Source organism: Kogia breviceps, chromosome 12 (genome assembly GCF_026419965.1).
Source record: "Kogia breviceps isolate mKogBre1 chromosome 12, mKogBre1 haplotype 1, whole genome shotgun sequence".
Classification (NCBI taxonomy): Eukaryota; Metazoa; Chordata; class Mammalia; order Artiodactyla; family Physeteridae; genus Kogia; species Kogia breviceps.
Window position 1 is genome coordinate 92074185 of NC_081321.1, and position 20334 is coordinate 92094518.

General features: G+C 45.3%; 1 long non-coding RNA gene across 3 annotated transcripts in view; it reads left to right on the forward strand.

Annotated features, from left to right (window-relative positions):
* Positions 1–20334, forward strand: part of LOC131766464 (uncharacterized) — a 34507-nt gene that overhangs the window by 5677 nt on the left and 8496 nt on the right. Inside the window, exons 2-3 of one of the 3 annotated variants that reach the window (XR_010835925.1) lie at positions 7722–7869; positions 14504–14778. This is a non-coding gene — a long non-coding RNA (uncharacterized lncRNA). Of the gene's footprint in view, positions 1–7721; positions 7870–14503; positions 14779–15636; positions 15826–20334 lie in introns of those variants that run through there. The other 2 variants (XR_010835926.1, XR_010835927.1) reach the window with 2 other exon arrangements.

Sequence of the window (20334 nt, forward strand, 5' to 3'; positions counted from 1 at the left end):
TCTCTATGTATCGTTGGACTTATAATAATACTTACCAATATCCTAGGGTTATTGTGAAGAATTAAATGGGATAGTGCAAGTAAAGAGCTCATAGTAAGTGCTCTTAGATTTCAATCTTGAAATTTATTGAGGCTTGCTTTATGGCCCACTCTGTGGTCTGTCTGTGAATGTACTGTGGGCACTTGAAAGAATATCTATTCTATAGCTGCTCTGTGGCATGTTCTCTAAATGTCAGTGAGGTCAAGGTGGTTGACAGATGTTGTTTAGATTCTCTGTGTCTTTATTGATTTTTCAGTCTAGCTATTCTATCAGTTGTTGAGAGAGCGTTGTTAAAATCAAGTATGATTGTGAATTTATTTCTCCCTTTAAGTCTGTCTGCTTTTAACTCTCCTTTTAAGTCTGTCAATTTTTGCTTCATCTATTTTGAAGCTTTGTTATTAGGCTCCTACACCTTTATGATTGTTATATCTTCCTAATGTATTGACCATTTTTTCATCTTGAAATGTCTCTCTTTAACTCTGGCAATACTCTTTGTCTTGAAGTTTACTTTATCTGCCATTTATAGAACCATTCCAACCTTCTTGTGATTGCTGTTTGTCTGATATATCTTTTTCAATCTTTTTACTGTCAGCCTACCTGTGATTTTATATATAAGTACAACTCTTATAGACAGCATATAGTTAGGTCTGGCTTTTTTACACATCTTGACAATCTCCACCTTTTAATTGGAATGTTTAGTTTGCTTACAATTAACATAATTATTGATATGTTTTGATTTAGGTCAACTATTAGTTTTCAAGTATTTGTTTTCTGTTTGTTCTGTGTGTCTTTTGTTCTTCTGGTCTTCCTTTCCACAGTTTGTTTGCATTAATTGAATATGTATTTTTAGAATTCCATTTTAATTTATCCATTGGTTTTTTAGCTATACCTCTTTGCATTATATTTAGCAGCTACTCTAAGGATTATAGTGTACATCCTTAATTTTCTGTAGTTAATATTGTATGCATAAAATAATGTAAGAACCTTGCAACTAGATTGGTTTATTTACCATCCTTTCCTGTCCTTTATGCTGTTTTCTCATATGTGCTACATCTATAGACTAAGAACCCTATAATATAATGTTGATGTTTTTGCTTTAAACTGTCATATATATATTTTAAAGAAATTATGATGAAAATACAGTCTTTAATATTTACCCATATATTTGCCCTTTCTGGTGCTCTTCAGTTCTTGAAGAGATCCAGGTTTTCATCTGATATCATTTCCTTTCAGCCTGAATAACTTATTTTAGCCTTTGTTATAGTTTATATATGTTGGAAATCAGTTCTCTGCATTTTAGTTTGTCTAAAAATGTCTTTATTTGCTTTAATTCTTGAAGAATAATTAATTAGATGTGGCATTATGAGTGATAGGGTTTTTTTTCCATTTGTGTTAGCAATTTAAAGTCATCCTTTCACTCTTTCCTGGTTTCCATTGTTTCCAATGAGATGTATGCAGTTATCTATTTTGTTGTTACATGTGTGCAAAGTGTTGTTTTTCTCTAAGTTACTTTCAAGATTTTTTTTTCCCCTATCTTTGATTTTCAGAATTTTATATGATGTGCTAGGGTGTGATTCTCTGTATTTTTTTTTTTTTTTTTTTTTTTTTTTGGTGGTACGCGGGCCTCTCACTGTTGTGGCCTCTCCCGTTGTGGAGCGCAGGCTCCGGACGCACAGGCTCACGGGCCCAGCCGCTCCGCGGCATGTGGGATCTTCCCGGACCGGGGCACGAACCCGTATCCCCTGCATCGGCAGGCGGATTCTCAACCACTGCGCCACCAGGGAAGCCCTCTCTTTGTATTTATCTTGCTTGGGGATCACTGAGATTCTGGACTCTAAATTTATGTCTTTGACCACATTTGGGAAAATTCAAAAATTTTTTTCCTGTTCCATTACTCTTTTCTCTTCTTTTGAAACTCCAATTACACATATATTAGAGCGTTTCATATTGTCTCATAGATCACTTAGGCACTTTGATTTTCCAATTCTTTTATTCTGTGTTCTTCAGATTGAATGCTTTCTACTGAGCTCTCTTTAAATTCATTGATATCTTCCTGTGTCATCTCCAATATGCTGTTAAACTCACCTAGTGAACTTTTTTTCCCATTTAGTGAACTTTTAATTTCAGATATTGCACTTTTTCAGTTCTAGAATTTCCATTTGGTTCATTTTAATAGTTTCTATTTCTCTACTGAGATTTTTCTGTTCATTCATTCATTATGTGCATATTCTCCTTTTTGTCCTTTTGTATATTTATAATAGCTGACTTAAAATTTTTCTCTGAGGGACTTCCCTGCTGCTGCAGTGGTTAAGAATATGCCTGCCAATACAGAGGACATGGGTTTGATTGCTGGTCTGGGAAGATCCCACATGCGTGGAGTAACTAAGCCCGTGCGTCACAACTACTGAGCTGGTGCTCTGTAACCCATGAACCACAACTACTGAAGCCTGCATGCCTAGAGCCCATGCTCTGCAACAAGAGAAGCCACTGCAATGAGAAACCCATGCACTGCAAGGAAGAGTAGCCCCCACTCGCCACAACTAGAGAAAGCCTGCACGCAGCAACGAAGACCCAACGCAGCCAAAAATAGATTTAAAAAAAAGAAGTACTTTCACATCTTAATTAAAAAAAAATTTTTTTCTCTGACATAGCCAGCATGTGTGTTAACTCCATGTCAGTATTTCAGTATTCATTAATTGCTTTTTCTCTTGAATATGGATTATATTTTCCTCTTTCTCTGTATATCTAATAATTTTGGATTTTATCCTGGACATTGTTATTGATACATTGCAGATACTCTGGATTCTGTATATTCCTCGAAAAGTGTTAATTTTTTGTTGGTTTTAGTGGACAGTTAACTTGGCTAAAATCAGACTCCAAGCTCTGTCTCCATTGTAGTGGGCAGTTGCTATATCTTAGCCAAGCTGCTTGTAGTTCATCCCACATATGGGTAGTTCAGGGGTCAGCCAGAGGTTTATGCAGAGTTTATATGCAGAATGAAGGGCTCCATTTCTGTGTCTCTCTTTCTGAAAAGTTTCCTACCCTAACTTTCCAACTCTGTAGTATCTCTCAAATCTTCCCACTCCTCTTCGAACCTGCAGATTGGGTTTCTGTTGGAAGTTTAGCTGCCCTGCATGGTGCTGTCTGGGGTCTGTTCTCAGGTGAAAACTTTAAGAAATGGAAAACTCACCTAGTGCCATTTTCTCCTTCAGTATGTCAACTCTTCTCTAGTTTCTGCCTACTTTGGTTGCTCTCCAGTGACTTCGAGTAATTTTTAAAATACACATATCTTATCCAGAGTTCTTTTCTGAGAGATGGGGTATTCTCCACCATTATCAGAAGTGGAAGCATGAGTGCTTAGAAATGCTTGCCATTATTATGAGCGTAGGTTTTCAACATTTACTGAATAGTCTGAGAGCCCACCACATGGGGGATGAACTCAGTTCTTCTATGAGATGGTAACTTCCCAGCTCAATGCCACAAGAAGCAGAAGTTGGGGACAGGTTTCATGTCCTTTATTTTTACTTTCTGTTCACTTACATGTACATGATCTATGTCATCTATGCTTTCTGTTTCCTGAAACTCTCAACTCTTAGAGCACAAAGTTGTTTCTTTCTTGGAACTCAGTGAACTGTTTTTATGTTGGAAAAATAGTGAGTTTTCTTTGTTTATAGCTTTCTTCAGGCTTCCCAACTGGATCCAAATTGAAGCCAGCCTCTCTGTTGGGCCCTTGGATGCTGATCCCAAGCAAAGCGTGGCAGGTAGTCAGAAACAGCTGCTTTGGGGGAGTTAAGATCCTAAATAGTTGACATAAACAGCTTCTCTCAAGAAATGAGTTACCTGTCTATAAAGATGACTCAGATTATCCTCAAAGGATTCAGTAATCAGCTTCTAAGGAGGTCATTTTTCTTCTATCCTGGAGTCCAGGGCTTGATCCAGTTGTTTTCACTTGACATGAAGACTTATTGGTGGCCTATTATATATAATTCAGAGAGCCCACTGTTATGGGTGAAAGGTTTGTGCCCTCCCCAAATCCATAGGATGAAGCCCTAATCCTCAGTGTGATGGTAGTTGGAGGTGGGGCCTTTGAGGAGTAATTAGGTCTAGATGAGGTCATGATGGGATGGGAGGATGGACATGATTGGGTTAGTGTTCTTGTAAAAAGAAGAAGAGAGACCAGAGCTTGCTCTCTCTCTCTGCCACATGAGGATACAGCAAGAAGGTGGCCATCTGCAAGACAGAAAGAGAGCCCTCACTAGGAGAATCTGCCGACCACTTGATATCAGACTTCCCAGCCTCCAGAACTGAAACCTAATGCCTTTTATTTAAGACACTCAGTCTATGGTATTTTGTTATGGCAGCCTGAGCTGACTAAGATATCCACCAATAGCAAAATGGTATATATTTTTTGAGACAGGATACTTTTTTTTTTTTTTTTTTTTTTTTGCGGTATGCGGGCCTCTCACTGTTGTGGCCTCTCACGTTGCGGAGCACAGGCTCCGGATGCGCAGGCCTAGCGGCCATGGCTCACGGGCTTAGTTGCTCCACGGCATGTGTGATCTTCCCGGACCAGGGCACGAACCCGTGTCTCCTGCATCGGCAGGTGGATTTTCAACCACTGCGCCACGAGGGAAGCCCGAGACAGGATACTTTGCTATTAAAAATATCTAGCCATTGGAGTTGGTAAAAGTCTTAACTCTACCATGTTTTTGACTGGGAGATCTTTGAGTAGATTATTTACCTTTCTAAACCTTATTTCTTTAACTGTATGGAAAGAGTATATAATTTAAATCTTATACAATCATGAGCATTAAAAGGCGAAAGTCCTTGGCACATAGTAGGCACTCACTAAAGGAAATTTCAGAAAGGATGCTTTTGTCTGTAAGTAACAATACCAAACCAAAAGTGGCTTAAATTTCAGGGGTTTATTATCTTACAGAATGAGAAATCTGAAGGTAGGTAGTTTCAGGGTGATTAATTCAGAGTTCAGTGATGGTAGGGCTCTGGGTCAGCTTATCTGCAACTTTCTTGTCTTTCTCCCGCTCTCATGGTCACAGAATGGTTTCTATGGCTACAAGCATCATAACCTCCCATCAAGTCCTCCCAAAGCAAGTGGATTTCTCATTCCATATTATATGGGATGTATTTAAAAACCAGACACGACAATATTTTCCTGAAATCCCTCTTACTTCTCCATGGCCAGAACTGGGTGATACAGCCACTTCTAAACCAATAACTGGCCAAAACGTCCTTTTTGTCAAACCTGGGTTAATTCTCCAGAGCCTGAACCACCTTCCCTGAGCTCCTCCGGCCACACACATTCTGAACAAACTCAGGACACTGCTAGCAAGGAGGGAGTGGGTAGGGGAATGACTACTGAGTAGGTAGCTGCAATTATAATTAGCTAGAAATGCTGGAAATTTATAGAAAACAGTAAATAAACTACACCTACTATGTAGCAAATGAGAGGTTCAGAGTACTCCGTGGTTCAGTTGATCAGGAGGTTGGAATAGAGGAAAGCCAGTTGCAGAACTCTGTGGAAGGGTTGTATTATGGACACTATTGCCTTACAGAGTAATAGATTTTTTTTTAAGGTTTTTCTTCTTAAATTTTATTTATTTATTTTTGGTTCTGTTGGGTCTTTGTTGCTGTTCGCGGGCTTTCTCTAGTTGCTGTGAGCAGGGGCTACTACTCTTCCTTGTGGTGCGCCGGCTTCTTATTGCAGTGGCTTCTCTTGTTGCAGAGCACGGGCTCTAGGTGCCCAGGCTTCAGGAGTTGTAGCACGTGGGCTCAGTATTTGTGGCTCGCGGACTCTAGAGCACAGGCTCAAGTTGTGGCGCATGGGCTTAGTTGCTCCACGGCATGTGGGATCTTTCCAGACCAGGGCTCAAACCCATGTCCCCTGCATTGGCAGGTGGATTCTTAACCACTGCACCACCAGGGAAGCCCAAGTGATAGAATTTTTGTTGAGCCCAGGCTCAACAGCTAAAGAGTACATTTTTCAGCCTCCCTTGCAGTTTTCTCTGACCATGTAACTAAGTTATGGGAAAGGAAATCATCTGTTCAACTTCCAGGCTGTTCCTTTAAAGTAAGTGTAGGCAAAATTTTTCTTTAAAGGGCCAGATAGTGAAGGGACTTCCCTGGTAGTACAGCGGTTAAGATTCTGTGTTCCCAGTGCAGGGGGCCTGGGTTCCATCCCTGGTCAGGGAACTAGATCCCGCGTGCCACAACTAAGAGTCCGCATGCCACAACTAAGAATCTGCATGCCACAACTAAGAGCCTGCATACCGCAGCTAAAGATCCCACATGCCGCAACTAAAATATCCCGCGTGCTGCAACTAAAAGATCCCGCATGCGGCAATGAAGATCCCTCATGCTACAACTAAGACCCAGGTCAGCCAAATAAATAAATAAATAAATAAATATTTTTAAAAAAATAATAGAGGTCCAGATAGTAAATACTTTTCAGGCTTTGCAGGTTCTGAGGCCTCCATTGCAACTACTCACCTCCACCGTTGCAGTAAGAAAGCAGAAATAGACAATACATGAATAAATGGGTATGGCTGCGTTCCAATAAAACTTTATTTACACAAACAGGCAGAAGGTCAGGTTTGGTCCCTGGGTGGTAGTTTGCCTGCCTCTGCTTTAAAAGGATGGAGAATACCATCCCTTTCCCTCTAGCTGGAATGTAAATGTGTTGGCTGGAACCGGAGTAACTATTTTGGATCAGAGAGTTGAAAATGGCAGAGGAATAAGGTAGAATTTTGAGTCCCTGACCCTGTGGAGCCAGCGTACCCCTCCCTCCAGACTGCTCACGCCCAGACTGGTCCACGGAAGAGGACTAAACATATATAAGTCACTAGTATTTGGGGCATTGTCACAGCAGCCATATCAATAGCTTAACTGTCTTATTTCATAGAACCTACAAGACCATCAAGTATAAGTTGCACTATTATTTTATGTGTCACTAAGAAATAAAAACACTGCTGCGCTAATTATTGAGCTCTTGTTTCTCAGCCCCAGGTCCACTCTTCTATATTCTGCTTCACGATAGCAGGGCTAGAAATCTGTGAACTGCACTTGGCCTTTGCCTGCTGGCTAGGTTCTGCCAGTAAGGGTCATTCGAGGGAGACAGTAGGCAGGAGGAAGGAGAAGGGCCTTGCTCCTTCCTATTTGCTTCCTATTTGTTCTTACGACTGTCCAGAAGCAAGGGTTCCTCACCCGGGCAGCAGCTGTTGATTCCACCCTCCAGAACCAGATTCATCATACCCCTCAAGAGGTACCAGCACCAACAAAGCAACGCCTCCTCTGCAAAGTCTGGGCCCCAGCCCCTCTCAACATTCCGCACAATCCTAGGGGTGCTGCTGGCTTTTGCATTTATTATCTCTGAGTTATCTCAGCATACCCTGTGCCTTTTTAGTCCTCCAATACCGTATAACAAATTCTTTACGTTAAATGTCCTCGTTTGAAATATGTTGTGTGGCTTCTGTTTTTCAGATGGAACTTAGGATAACAAAAATTGTCAATGATTACACTATGACACAATTTTTTTTAGCACAATTTTTATTTTATGCTTATTGCAAGAGTTCTTTTTTATTTATTTAGTAAAATTTAATAGCTATGCCTTGTGCATATATAAACAAGAAAATACAAGTGAATTCATCTATGTGTTCATCTCCCAGGTTGGTGAATGCGTGGAAATGCTGGGAGATTGGGGTGCCCAGAGAGAGCATGGAAGCTCCACACCCTCCCCACATACCTTGTCCTTTGTGTCTCTCCATCTGGCTGTTCATCTGTATCCTTTATCACATCCTTTAAAAACCGGTAAAGGTAAGTAACAGTTTTCCTGAGATCTGTGAGCCACTCTAGCAAATTAACCAAATGTCAGGAGAAGCCCTGGGGACCTCTGATTGACAGCCAATTGGTCAGAAGCACAGTTGATAGCCTGGCCTTGTGCTTGGCCTCTAAAGTGGGGCGGGAGCAGTCTTGTGGGACTGAGCCCTTAACCCGTGGGATCTGACGCCGTCTCCAGGCAGATAGTGTCAGAATTGGGTTAAATTGTAGGACACCACCTGGGGTCGTGGAGGATTGCTTGGTGGGGTGAAGGGTTCGGTGTGAGTAGTAAAGAAGACACACAGGAGGAAAAGAAATTGGCTTTTTTTTTTTTTATTAATACAGACACCTTTATCACTCTTCTCTCTTAGGAAATTCCCAGGGTTTTGGGAACTCTGTACTAGAAACAGGGATGAAGACCGATATATATATATTTTATTATAAATCACAACCTCACAGGTGGGAATAGAGGGGAGTAGACCAGGATACGGCCCTTATATGATCCCTCAACACTTCTCCTTTCTGTGTCCTGAGGACTTATTGCTTGTCTAATGTCTATCTTCTCTACTGGACCGGAAGCTCCAGGAGGAAAGAGATTCTGATTCTCTTATTCTCCATTTTAGCCTCCAGATGCCCAGCACAGACGCTTTACTGTTATTGTTCTGTACACAGAACCTGGTGTGACATCACTTCCACCATTTTCTTTTGCTCAGAGCAGTCCCAGAGGCCACGCTAATTCAATGGGAGGTGACACAAACCTCGCTTTTTTCTTTTTCTTTTTGGCCGCATCGCATGTCTTGTGGGGTCTTACTTTCCCCACCAGGGATTGAACCGGGGTGCAGCAGTGAAAGTGCCAAGTTCTAACCAACGGACTGCCAGTGCCCCAGACCTCATATCTTGATAGGAGTTTTGTAGAATTTTTGGTCATCTTTATTCTACCACAGTGTCTCACAGCGGAGGCTGCTGGGCACCTCTTCTCCTGATAGACTGACTTATTTAAAACTTAAACATGGCTGGTGTTAAGGGACTCATCTCATACACTTTTGTAGTTGCTTTATTTCTAAACTGCAATGGTGGATTATAACACACTGAATATTTTGATACTGCATTGCCAGTTTTTTTTTTTCTGTTGGTGGGACTCTTTGCATCCCATTAATTTACATGATTTGGAATGCCTTGAGAGACTGGTCTGAGATGGAATATCTCAAAGAGAATGAAAAAGCAGGTGACAGACTTTAGAAAGATTTTGTAGTTGGCCACTAAGCTTGGGGCTTTCTCCAGAAGAGCCGGCAAATCCGTCTTATTCATGCAGAATTGAGAGAGGAGCGAGACAGTCTGTTGGTCCTTTCTTCCCTGCTTAAATACATCTGTTGCATGCTATTTTTTATTTCAGGGTTGATGGATTGGTTTTATGATGTACTTGGATTAAATACTTGGGCGAAGGCATCTCATATATTTGCCCATCAACTTCACTTTGTAGCAGATTTACGTTCCGTCTGGGATGCCGGATTGACTTCAGTGCTTTTTTAAAGCCTACAGCCTACCTTTCCCCAGTCAGCATTTTTACCATATTAAAAAAAAATAAGTGTTTGCAGTGAAATGATGCAGGCTCTGGTTTCTCTTCTAGGGAAGAATCTAACTTGGCTTTGGGGGATGATGTTGTAATTGGTCAGAGAACTGAGGATCCTAATTGAAGCTGAAGCCTCATCAGGGCTGATACTCTAGACTCCAGAGCTTTCCTCTTCTCATCTGGAGTCATCCCACCCTAACTGTATCACAAGATGTCTGGTTTGGTGGAGTGGATTAATACTCTTTTTGCGGGTACCTTTTGTGGAATCAGCAACTCAACACTTCTCTGCCTTCCTGTGGGAACCACACACTTTCTTAGGTTTGGCAATTGCTTGGTCTCTTAATTTCTTGTAACCCAGTGTTCACATGAAGGAAATTCATAGGGATGGTGATGAGGAGATGGTTGCTTTAATGATTTAATATTTAGAGGATGGCTCAAAGGAGGTGGATTTTCAAAACACCACACCACTGACTTGCTGTGTCATCGTTTTCAGCCTCAGGTTCCTCATCTGTAAAATGGGGAGAGTAATATCTAGTACCTCTTAGGGTTGTGGTGATAATTAATGTAGGCAAGATATTTCATGCATGTATTAGTTATCTACTGCTGTGTAACAAATAACCCCCAAAATTCAGCAGCTCAAAACAACAAATTTATCTCGAAGTTTCTGTGGATCATGAATCAGGGAGCTGCTTTGCTGGGTGGCTCTGGCTCAGGGTCTCTCATGAGGCTGTGTGTGAGGTGGTGACCAGAGCTGTAGTTATTCAAAGGCTGGACTGGAGTATGATCTGCTTCCAGGCTCACTCCGGTGGCTGGTGGCAGGGCTTAGTTCCTTGCCACGTGGGCCTCTCCATACTGTATGTCCTTTCAAATTCAACATGACAGGTGGCCTCCCCCAGAGTGAGGGACTCCAGAGAGAGAGAGAGGGAAAGCACAGGCTCTTGGTAGATGAATGCCACAGTCTTTTTTATACCCTAATCTTGAAAATGACATCCTGTCACTTCTGCCGTATTTTATTTGCTAGGAGTGAATCACTAAGTCCAACCCACACCTAACGGGAGGGGGATTAAGCTCCACCTTTTTGGGGGAGCAGTATCCAAGAATTTGTGGACTTATCTTTAAAACCACCACAGCACAGTTCTGGGCACGTAGTAGATACTCAATGATTAGCTGCTACGATGTGCTTAGCAGACAAATTCACGTCTTGGTGAGTTGATTTCCAGGCAGACTTTAGGGACACCCGACTTTTATCAAGCAAAAGGAATTTGGGGCTCATAGTAACCCTGAGATGACATTCATTTTCTTGTCACTTGGGAGGGAGGACTCTTCCAGAGATCTCTGTTGTACTGGGTCTATCAGTCCAAAGAGTCTAGGAGAGGAACACACACTACTTAAAAAATTCACTTCTCTGGATCAAGCACATTTTCTCCCCTGACACTCAATGCAGTGTCTTCCCAACTGGAGCCAATGGATGATACCACAGGGACCACCTGGACCAAGGGGGCAGAGCGTACCCTCTGGGAAGGGCTCCCAGGCCCTCTTGCCCCCAGCGACTTTATGTTCCAAAACAGATGGTTTTTTAAAATAAAGGAATTTATTTCACCATAGAGCATAAACCCAAATTTAGGCAAAAGAGGAAAAAGGAAAAAAAAAAATGACCTCTACAAACCTAATACCACCACATTTTATGATATTCTCTTTTCGGTTTCCCTTGTATATGGTTTTCCATTTTTATATAGTTATATATAAGCAGTTGCAACTACAATTTTATATCCTGACTATTTTCATTTAACTTTGTCACACGTGTACTTGTATTATACAGTCTTTTACCACTTTTTAGAGTTCTTGAGGGCTGTATAATATTCTTTGGCTGAATGTACCATAGTTTACTTACCTATTCTCCATTTTTCTCATTTATTTCAATCAGTTCTTAATATAATAGATATTTGCTTATTTATTATTTTTATGTGTGTTGTATTCTGCCATAATTATTTTACCTTTTGCCTTTTAATTTTTACCATTTTCTTTAAAATAGACACATTAGGGCTTCCCTGGTGGCGCAGTGGTTGAAAGTCCGCCTGCCAATGCAGGGGGCCGCGGGTTCGTTCCCCGGTCCAGGAGGATCCCACGTGCCGCGGAGCGGCTGGGCCTGTGAGCCATGGCCGCTGAGCCTGCGCGTCCGGAGCCTGTGCTCCGCAACGGGGGAGAGGCCACAACAGTGAGAGGCCCGCGTACCACAAAAAAATAAATAAATAAAATAAAATAAAATAAAATAAAATAGACACATTAGTTAATTTGTTACAGGCTAGACGGTGTACCTAGAAATATTAAAACTTTTCTCCTGGGGAATTACTCTGTTGCTTCTAAACTTGGAAAGCCCTTTCTTTTTTTTAAATAACACCCCCTCTTCACCTCCAGTTTCTATATGGCTTTGAAAAATTCACCTGGAATTAATGTTGAAGTATAGTATGAAATAGGGGTCTAAAATGAGATTTATTTTCTTTCCCACAATTACTAACCCATTGGTCCAACATCACTTATTGCATGATCCTGTACAATCTTTCCTACTGGTTTATGATTCCCTTTTTTTAACTTTAAAAATTTTTTACATCATTCTTTTTAAAAAAAATTAATTTATTTATGTATTTATTTTTGGCTGTGTTGGATCTTCATTGCTGTGTGCGGGCTTTCTCCAGTTGCGGTGAGCGGGGGCTACTCTAAGTTGCGGTGCACGGGCTTCTCATTGCGGTGGCTTCTCTCGTTGCGGAGCACGGGCTCTAGGCGCGCGGGCTTCAGTAGTTGTGGCACGTGGGTTCAGTAGTTGTGGCTCCCAGGCTCTAGAGCACAGGCTCAGTAGTTGTGGTGCACAGGCTTAGTTGCTCCGCGGCATGTGGGATCTTCCTGGACCAGGGCTCAAACCCATGTCTCCTGCATTGGCAGGCAATTCTTAACCACTGCGCCACCAGGGCAGTCCTGTGATTCCCTTTTAAAATCACCTCCATCTTACTTAGAATAGGCTCTACTTCTGGCCTGTCGTTTCACTGATTTGTCTGTTTTGCATGAGTAGCTTTATAATATTGAAAAAAGAAGGCATGAATTAAGTCAGGCCTTGGCTAGAAGAGGAACTTGTTCTGGCTGGAAACAACTAGATCTGCTAGAGGGCTGTCCTGACTTGACAAAAAAAGGAACTGAGGCAATGAGGTAGGAAATGTGAGTTCATACAACACAGTGGGGAGACAGCAGACACCAAAGATGGCATTCGTAAGGCCACGGGCACGCTGAGTGGGGGGGGCAGGATTTACGAAAGAGGCTGGGGGTGGGGCAGTTGCTAGAAGGGAAGATCTAGACAGGACAGGGCTCCAGCAAATGCAGCAGCGATCTTCACAGGAAAAAGTAGTTCTTTGTTTGAAGCCAACTATTCATTGCAGAAAGAATACCAGGGAATGTGTATCTCTCATCAGCTGAGCAAGAGCTAAATCATGTCTTATTAAACACGATAAGGCTGGTGATATGTTGATGGAACAATTTGGCACATGACAGGAAGAGCAGCAGATGTCACGTGGTTAGGCGTCAGTAAACTATTTGTTACAGCACCTGGAAAGTTGATTGGAAGCAGGGGGTCAGCCAGACTTCAGTAACTGGGTAGGTGAGATGTGTGTAACAGGGTTTGATACTATGGGTATGGTCCTAATTAAGAGATTGATTTATTTATTCATTCATTCATTCATTTATTTATTTTGTGGTACGCGGGCCTCTCACTGTTGTGGCCTCTCCCGTTGCGGAGCACAGGCTCCGGACGCGCAGGGTCAGCGGCCTTGGCTCATGGGCCCAGCCGCTCCGCGGCATGTGGGATCTTCCCGGACCGGGGCACGAACCCGCATCCATCGGCAGGCGGACTCGCAACCACTGCGCCACCAGGGAAACCCTATTTATTTATTTTATTTTTGGCTGTGTTGTGTCTTCGTTGCTGCACGCGGGCTTTCTCTGAGCCGACGAGCCACAGCTACTGAAGCCCGTGTGCCTAGAGCCCGTGCTCTGCAACGAGAAGCCAATGCAACGAGCAGCCCGCGCACCGCAACAAAGAGTAGCCCGCACTCGCCGCAACTAAAGAAAAGCCCGCGCAGCAATGAAGACCCAACACAGTGAAAAAAAAAAAAAAAAAAAAAAAGGACCAGTGAGAAAGCAATCACCTGTGATCCTGGGCTTTGAAAAACCACCATGATTATTTTATGTACAACTGCTTTCCCATGGCTTACTCATCAGTGGGACTAAAATGTCTGATGGGAGAGTAAGAAGGGACAGATTGCTGGTGAGGAAGGACAATAAAAGAGCCAGAACAGCTCAGGGAGCCAGAAACTAAATTCATCACTGTTATCTTACAAATGCATTTATAAATGATTCCTTAGACATGCTGAGCTGGGCACCGTACGAACACTGGGGTGAATCACCTCCGAAAAAATCCCCCACTGAAAGACAGCACGGTGACAATTTTACAAAACTTGATCGGGCAGGGCAGAGGCGAGGTGCTCTGCAGGATGCCAGAGGGAAGGGGGGTAGGATGAAAGAGAAGAGAACACCGAGGTGGAAGGCAAGTGAGGGAGGGCAGTCCTGGGGAGAGAGCAGCTTGGGCGAGACCTGATTAGATAAGACAGCCCTGCAGGGAGCTGTCCTATCTCTGCCTGACAAACAGCCCGAGGGCCTAGGACCACCCGGCTGCCTCACTGGGATCGTGACAGCAGAGATGGGGGTGGGGAGAGGCAGTGCGGTGAAGCCGGACAGGCTTAAGGGCTACCCAGACGGGGGCCCCTGGCTCCTTGCGGCAAAAATGGAAATGAGAGTTTTCTTTTCTGGTAAACAAAGAACACAAGGGAACAGTGAACAGGCCAGGGAAGCAACTTAAACAGGCCTGAAAGAGTTAAGCAATCTTGCTTATTTTTTAGCTGTTAGACTAACAAACACTTGTAGCTAGACTTGTCCTTCACAAAGCTAATTACTCCATATGAATTACACTCCGCGCCTGGCATTCATGTCCCTCTACTCTCCCTGTAACATTCTTCATTTCAGAAAGGTCGCGGGCAGATAACCTCAGGGACACCAGACCCGGTCGCTGAGCCGCCTGACGCCAGCTTTGGCCGTAAATTTGCAGAAAAAAAAAGAAAGAAATGCAAAACCTTAATTACTCTGAGCCTTATCGCCTACCTCAGACCACCGAGTCCCAGCTCTATAACCTTGCCCTATTCCCCAGAGAAGGGGGGGCACAGTTCTTGAGGCACTAGCCTGCTGTGTTTTCCCCTCTGCCTGGCAAAGAATTAAAGCTATCTTTCTTTTTCCTCCATAAACTCTGTCTCTGTATTTCTGTTCGGCACCGGTGCAGAGAGCCAAGGTGGTTTTTCTTTGGCAACAAAATTTGGGGGCTCATCCAGGATACGCTCGCGGGCAGGCAGCCCCGCAGGGCCCCTTGGCTTCATTGGATGCTCGGGGGTCCCTCTCCATGCCAGCCTGCCAGGCTCCTTCAGGAGAGCGGGCGGTTGGGGGTTTCTCTGAGGCCAGATCGCCAGGGACTCCCCGGCTGCAGGGCCGTGGTCCACCTCACCCTCTAGGGCCTTAACTATACTTACACCCCTACTTCCCTATCGATACTTTTGAGCTTTGAGCTTTTTTTCGGCTGGCAATAAGATACTGGAATGTCCCCCCTGGGCAGAAACCGTTCCGAGCAAACAAGTATGGCGGGTGATAAGAATGATTAAGCCAGAGTTTAAAGGTCGCCCTAGCCAACCATAACTCATGTGACTCAACCCCCCCACCACAAAAACACGAAAATGTAAAGTAGGCATCCGACAGCTAACCAATCAAGGAACTAGAGCCAAGACCCCACTCCGGTAAATGTAAAGTAGGCATCCGAGAGCCAACCAATCAAGGAACTAGAGCCAAGACCCCACTCCGGTAAATGTAAAGTAGGCATCCGAGAGCCAACCAATCAAGGAACTAGAGCCAAGACCCCACTCCGGTAAATGTAAAGTAGGCATCCGAGAGCCAACCAATCAAGGAACTAGAGCCAAGTCCCCACTCCGGTCCGGAACAAACAAACCAATGAGAAAAAAAACCCCTTGATATATCCACACTTTGCATAATGAAAAATGAAAGCTATAAAATGTATGTGATTCCGCTTGGGGGGGGTTCCTCTTCGGCCTCCTGCGTGAGGACCAAGGAACCCCGGTGCACCGGCTCCTAATAAACCTCTTGCGTGTTGCAGCGACTCTCGACTCTTGGCGGTTCTTGGGCGAGCTGGGATCCCTCGGAGACCGTTCAGGTCTAACATTTGGGGGCTCGTCCGGGATCCCCACTCGCCCCCGGGTCACAAGAACATCGGGAGTCGGAGGTATCAGGTAGGCCTAATTGTCTGTCTGTTTGTCTTCTGTCCTCTGTAAGCCGCCATCAGAAAGAAGCCGTGCGAACCGGCTCGCTGTGAAATCTGTATTGGACTCCTGGCTAGGCAGACGTGCCAATAGCTGGTGTCCACGGACCCTGGGGGACGCCCTGGTGGTCCATATGGAAGGAGAGACAAATTTTGTCTCCCCTTCACCCGGTCCTGGCAGGATATACAAACTGCCATCTGAATCTGAGTTGGTTTCAGTTTTAAAACGAGCTCGCGGCGGCAATATTAATGTGTGTCTTCTAAAATTTTATTGTTCTCCTGTGCTCTTTCTCCTGACGGACGATAATGGGACAAACTATGACGACTCCTCTCTCTCTCACCCTAAGTCACTGGACCGAAGTTAGGGCTAGGGCCCACAACCTTTCGGTAGAAGTAAGGAAAGGGAGATGGCAAACGCTGTGTACCTCTGAGTGGCCTATATTTCAGACAGGGTGGCCACCCGAGGGATCCTTTCTGTTAGATCAGGTCAGGCTAGTCAAGTCTAGGGTCTTTAACACAGGACCCCACGGACACCCAGACCAGATACCATATATCCTGGTCTGGGAAGATCTGGTTCTCTCCCCGCCTCCGTGGGTCCGGCCCTTTGTTCCCTCAACAGGCATGTCTGCATGCGCACCAGCACGGTCGGAAGTACTGGCCCTGAAAAAAGCCCCAGACGCCGAGAAGTCATCTGCAGCCCCGGACCCACCAAAGGCGATATATCCAGACTTGCAGTCCGATCTGCTTTTCCTCGATCCCCCACCACCACCTTACCCTCCAGCCCTAGACCCCATACCGCCTCCCGATCCCCCAGCTCCACAACCCTCCGCACCAATAGGGCCACCTGTTGTGGCAGAGGGGGGGGGTCCCTCGGCGGGCACCAGAAGCCGGAGGGCTATTTCCCCGGATTCTACCGCTCTACCCCTTAGAGAATATGGCCCCCCCGATAACCACGGGAATAGGCCCCTCCAATACTGGCCCTTTTCCTCTGCAGATCTTTATAACTGGAAGATGCATAACCCTACTTTCTCTGAAAATCCACAGGCTCTCACTGCTTTAATAGAGTCTCTTGTCTTCTCCCACCAACCCACCTGGGACGATTGTCAACAGCTCCTCCAGACTCTCCTCACAACTGAGGAGAGGCAACGGGTTCTCTTGGAGGCTAGAAAGAATGTGTTAGGCGCCAATGGGCAACCTACCCAGTTGCCTAACGAGATTGATGCCGGTTTTCCACTCGTCAGGACGAATTGGGACTTCAATACCCCAGAAGGTAAGGAGCACCTGAAGATGTATCGCCAGGCTCTGGTGGTGGGTCTCCATGGAGCGGCCAGGCGCCCCACGAATTTGGCCAAGGTAAGAGAGGTAACTCAGGGGCCCCAGGAGTCGCCAACCGTGTTCCTAGAACGCTTAATGGAGGCTTTTAGACGGTTCACTCCTTATGATCCAACTTCTGAGGAACATAAGGCCACCATAGCAATGGCCTTTATTGACCAGGCGGCCCCTGACATTAGAAAGAAGTTACAAAGGCTGGATGGCCTACAAGGTTTCTCACTTCAGGACTTAGTAAAAGAGGCAGATAAAGTATATAATAAGAGGGAAACAGAAGAGGAAAGGGAAGAAAGAAAGCAGAAGGAGCAAGAGGCCCGTGAATTAAGGCGGGACAAGCGGCAAGAGAGAAATTTGAGAAAGATACTGGCCACTGTAGTCAGAGGAGGAAATATTAGAGACAGGAATAGACAGGAAGGGCGGACAATGGATAAAAGGCGACCGTTAGACAAGGATCAATGTGCTTACTGTAAAGAAAAAGGTCACTGGGTAAGAGAATGCCCTAAAAAGAAGAACGAGGGAAAACCAACCAGAGACAAAATTTTAACCCTGGAAGGGGAAGATAAGGGAAGTCAGGGCTCGGACCCTCTCCCCGAGCCCAGGGTAACTCTTAAAGTGGAGGGGGAACCCGTCCAGTTCTTGGTAGACACCGGAGCTCAGCACTCAGTCCTCCTCCACCCAAAAGGCCCCCTCTCAACTAAAAGGTCATGGGTCCAGGGGGCTACAGGAAATAAGCAGTACTCATGGACCACACGAAGGACAGTAGACCTTGGGCTGGGACAAGTAACCCACTCATTCTTGGTCATACCTGAGTGCCCATACCCTCTGCTAGGCAGGGACTTACTCTCTAAGGTGGGGGCCCAAATCCACTTTCAACCAGAAGGGCCCACCATAAATGACAACCAAGGGAGATTACTCCAAATTTTGACTATGAAGCTGGAAGATGAACATAGGTTATATGAAGTGCCCTCGCCTCCACAAGTTGATATGCAGGATTGGGTGACCAGGTTTCCACAGGCTTGGGCAGAAACTGCCGGTATGGGAATGGCAAAATATCGCCCCCCCGTGGTGGTAGAACTCAAAGCAACCGCCACCCCGGTGACAGTCCGCCAGTACCCTATAAGCAAAGAAGCCCGGGATGGCATTCGTCCTCACATACAAAGGTTGCTGGAATTAGGGATCCTGGTAAGGTGCCAATCTGCATGGAATACCCCTCTTTTACCAGTTAAAAAGCCAGGAACTAATGATTACCGGCCGGTACAAGACCTACGTGAGGTGAATAAGCAGGTAGTGGACCTCCACCCCACGGTGCCCAACCCCTACAATCTCTTAAGTACTCTTCCACCTCAGCACACTTGGTACACTGTTTTGGATCTTAAAGATGCTTCCTTCTGCCTGAGACTCTCCTCTCTCAGCCAGCCCTACTTTGCATTCGAGTGGAAGGATCCAGCTTCTGGGATGTCAGGCCAGCTGACCTGGACTCGCCTGCCACAAGGATTCAAGAACTCCCCCACCATTTTCAACGAGGCTCTCCACCAGGATTTGGCATCTTATAGAGAATCCAATCCTCAGGTAACTCTACTTCAATATGTTGATGACATTCTTTTAGCTGCTGAGACCCAAGAAGACTGCATCAGGGGAACTGAGAGGCTGTTAACAGAACTTGAGACATTGGGATATCGGGCTTCAGCAAAGAAAGCACAAATATGTCAACGACAGGTCAGTTACCTGGGGTACTTGTTAAAAGGAGGACAGAGATGGCTCTCGGAAAGCAGGAAAGACACCGTTGCCCAGATACCGGCCCCCAAGAGTCCCAAACAGGTTAGGGAATTTTTGGGGATGGCCGGATTCTGTAGGCTATGGATTCCAGGGTTTGCTGAATTAGCAGCCCCTTTGTATCCCCTGACCAAGAACGGCATCCCTTTCGCTTGGGGTGATAAAGAACAACGGGCTTTTGACCAAATTAAACGAGCCCTACTATCAGCACCGGCTTTGGGGCTACCAGATGTAACTAAGCCTTTCCATCTGTACGTGGCCGAGAATAAAGGTATCGCAAAGGGAGTACTAACTCAGAAACTGGGCCCCTGGAATCGCCCGGTTGCGTACCTATCAAAGAAATTGGATCCTGTGGCAGCAGGATGGCCCGCCTGCTTAAAAATAATCGCCGCCGTGGCCACTTTGGTCAAAGATGCTGACAAATTGACTTTGGGACAGAACTTAACGATAACAGCCCCCCATGCATTAGAAAGTGTGATTCGTCAGCCACCCGACAGGTGGCTAACAAATGCCAGAATGACTCATTACCAAGCCCTGCTGTTAAATTCAGACCGTATTAAGTTTACATCAGCCACAGGACTTAACCCGGCCACCTTGCTGCCTGACCCTGACCTGGAAGGCACCACCGTCATCCATGATTGTCAGGAAGTACTGGCTGCAGCACACGGTAGCAGGCCAGACTTGATGGATCAGCCTCTCCCCGATGCCAACGTTACCTGGTTTACCGATGGAAGCAGTTTCCTAGAAGAAGGTAAGCGTCGGGCGGGAGCAGCTGTGGTAGATGGGAAAGAGGTCATCTGGGCAGCCGCATTACCGCAAGGGACATCGGCCCAGCGGGCTGAACTAATTGCCATGACCAGGGCATTGGAACTAGCAGAAAACAAAAAGGTAAACATCTATACGGACAGTAGGTACGCATTTGCTACCGCCCACGTCCACGGGGCCATCTACCAACAAAGAGGGTTGCTCACCTCGGCGGGCAAAGAAATCAAAAACAAAGAAGAAATAGTGGCCCTGCTAGCTGCCCTCATGCTCCCCACTAAAGTCAGCATCATTCATTGCCCCGGGCACCAGAAGGACAATACCCCGGTGACACGGGGCAACAACATGGCAGATAGAGTGGCACGAGAAGTGGCGCTAGGAGAAATCATACTAGAACTATCGGATAAGAGTCCTGGGGAACCAAATGACAGGGGAAGAACCCCCCCAGCCATAACCAAAGACACATTGTCTCCTCAACAAGCAAAATCCATGCTACAACAGATTCACAGATGGACACACTTGGGAACCAAAAAGATGGTATCCCTACTACACAAGGCAGGTTATGATACCCCTGGACTAACCAAATTAGCTGAACAGAGTGCACGGGAGTGCATTC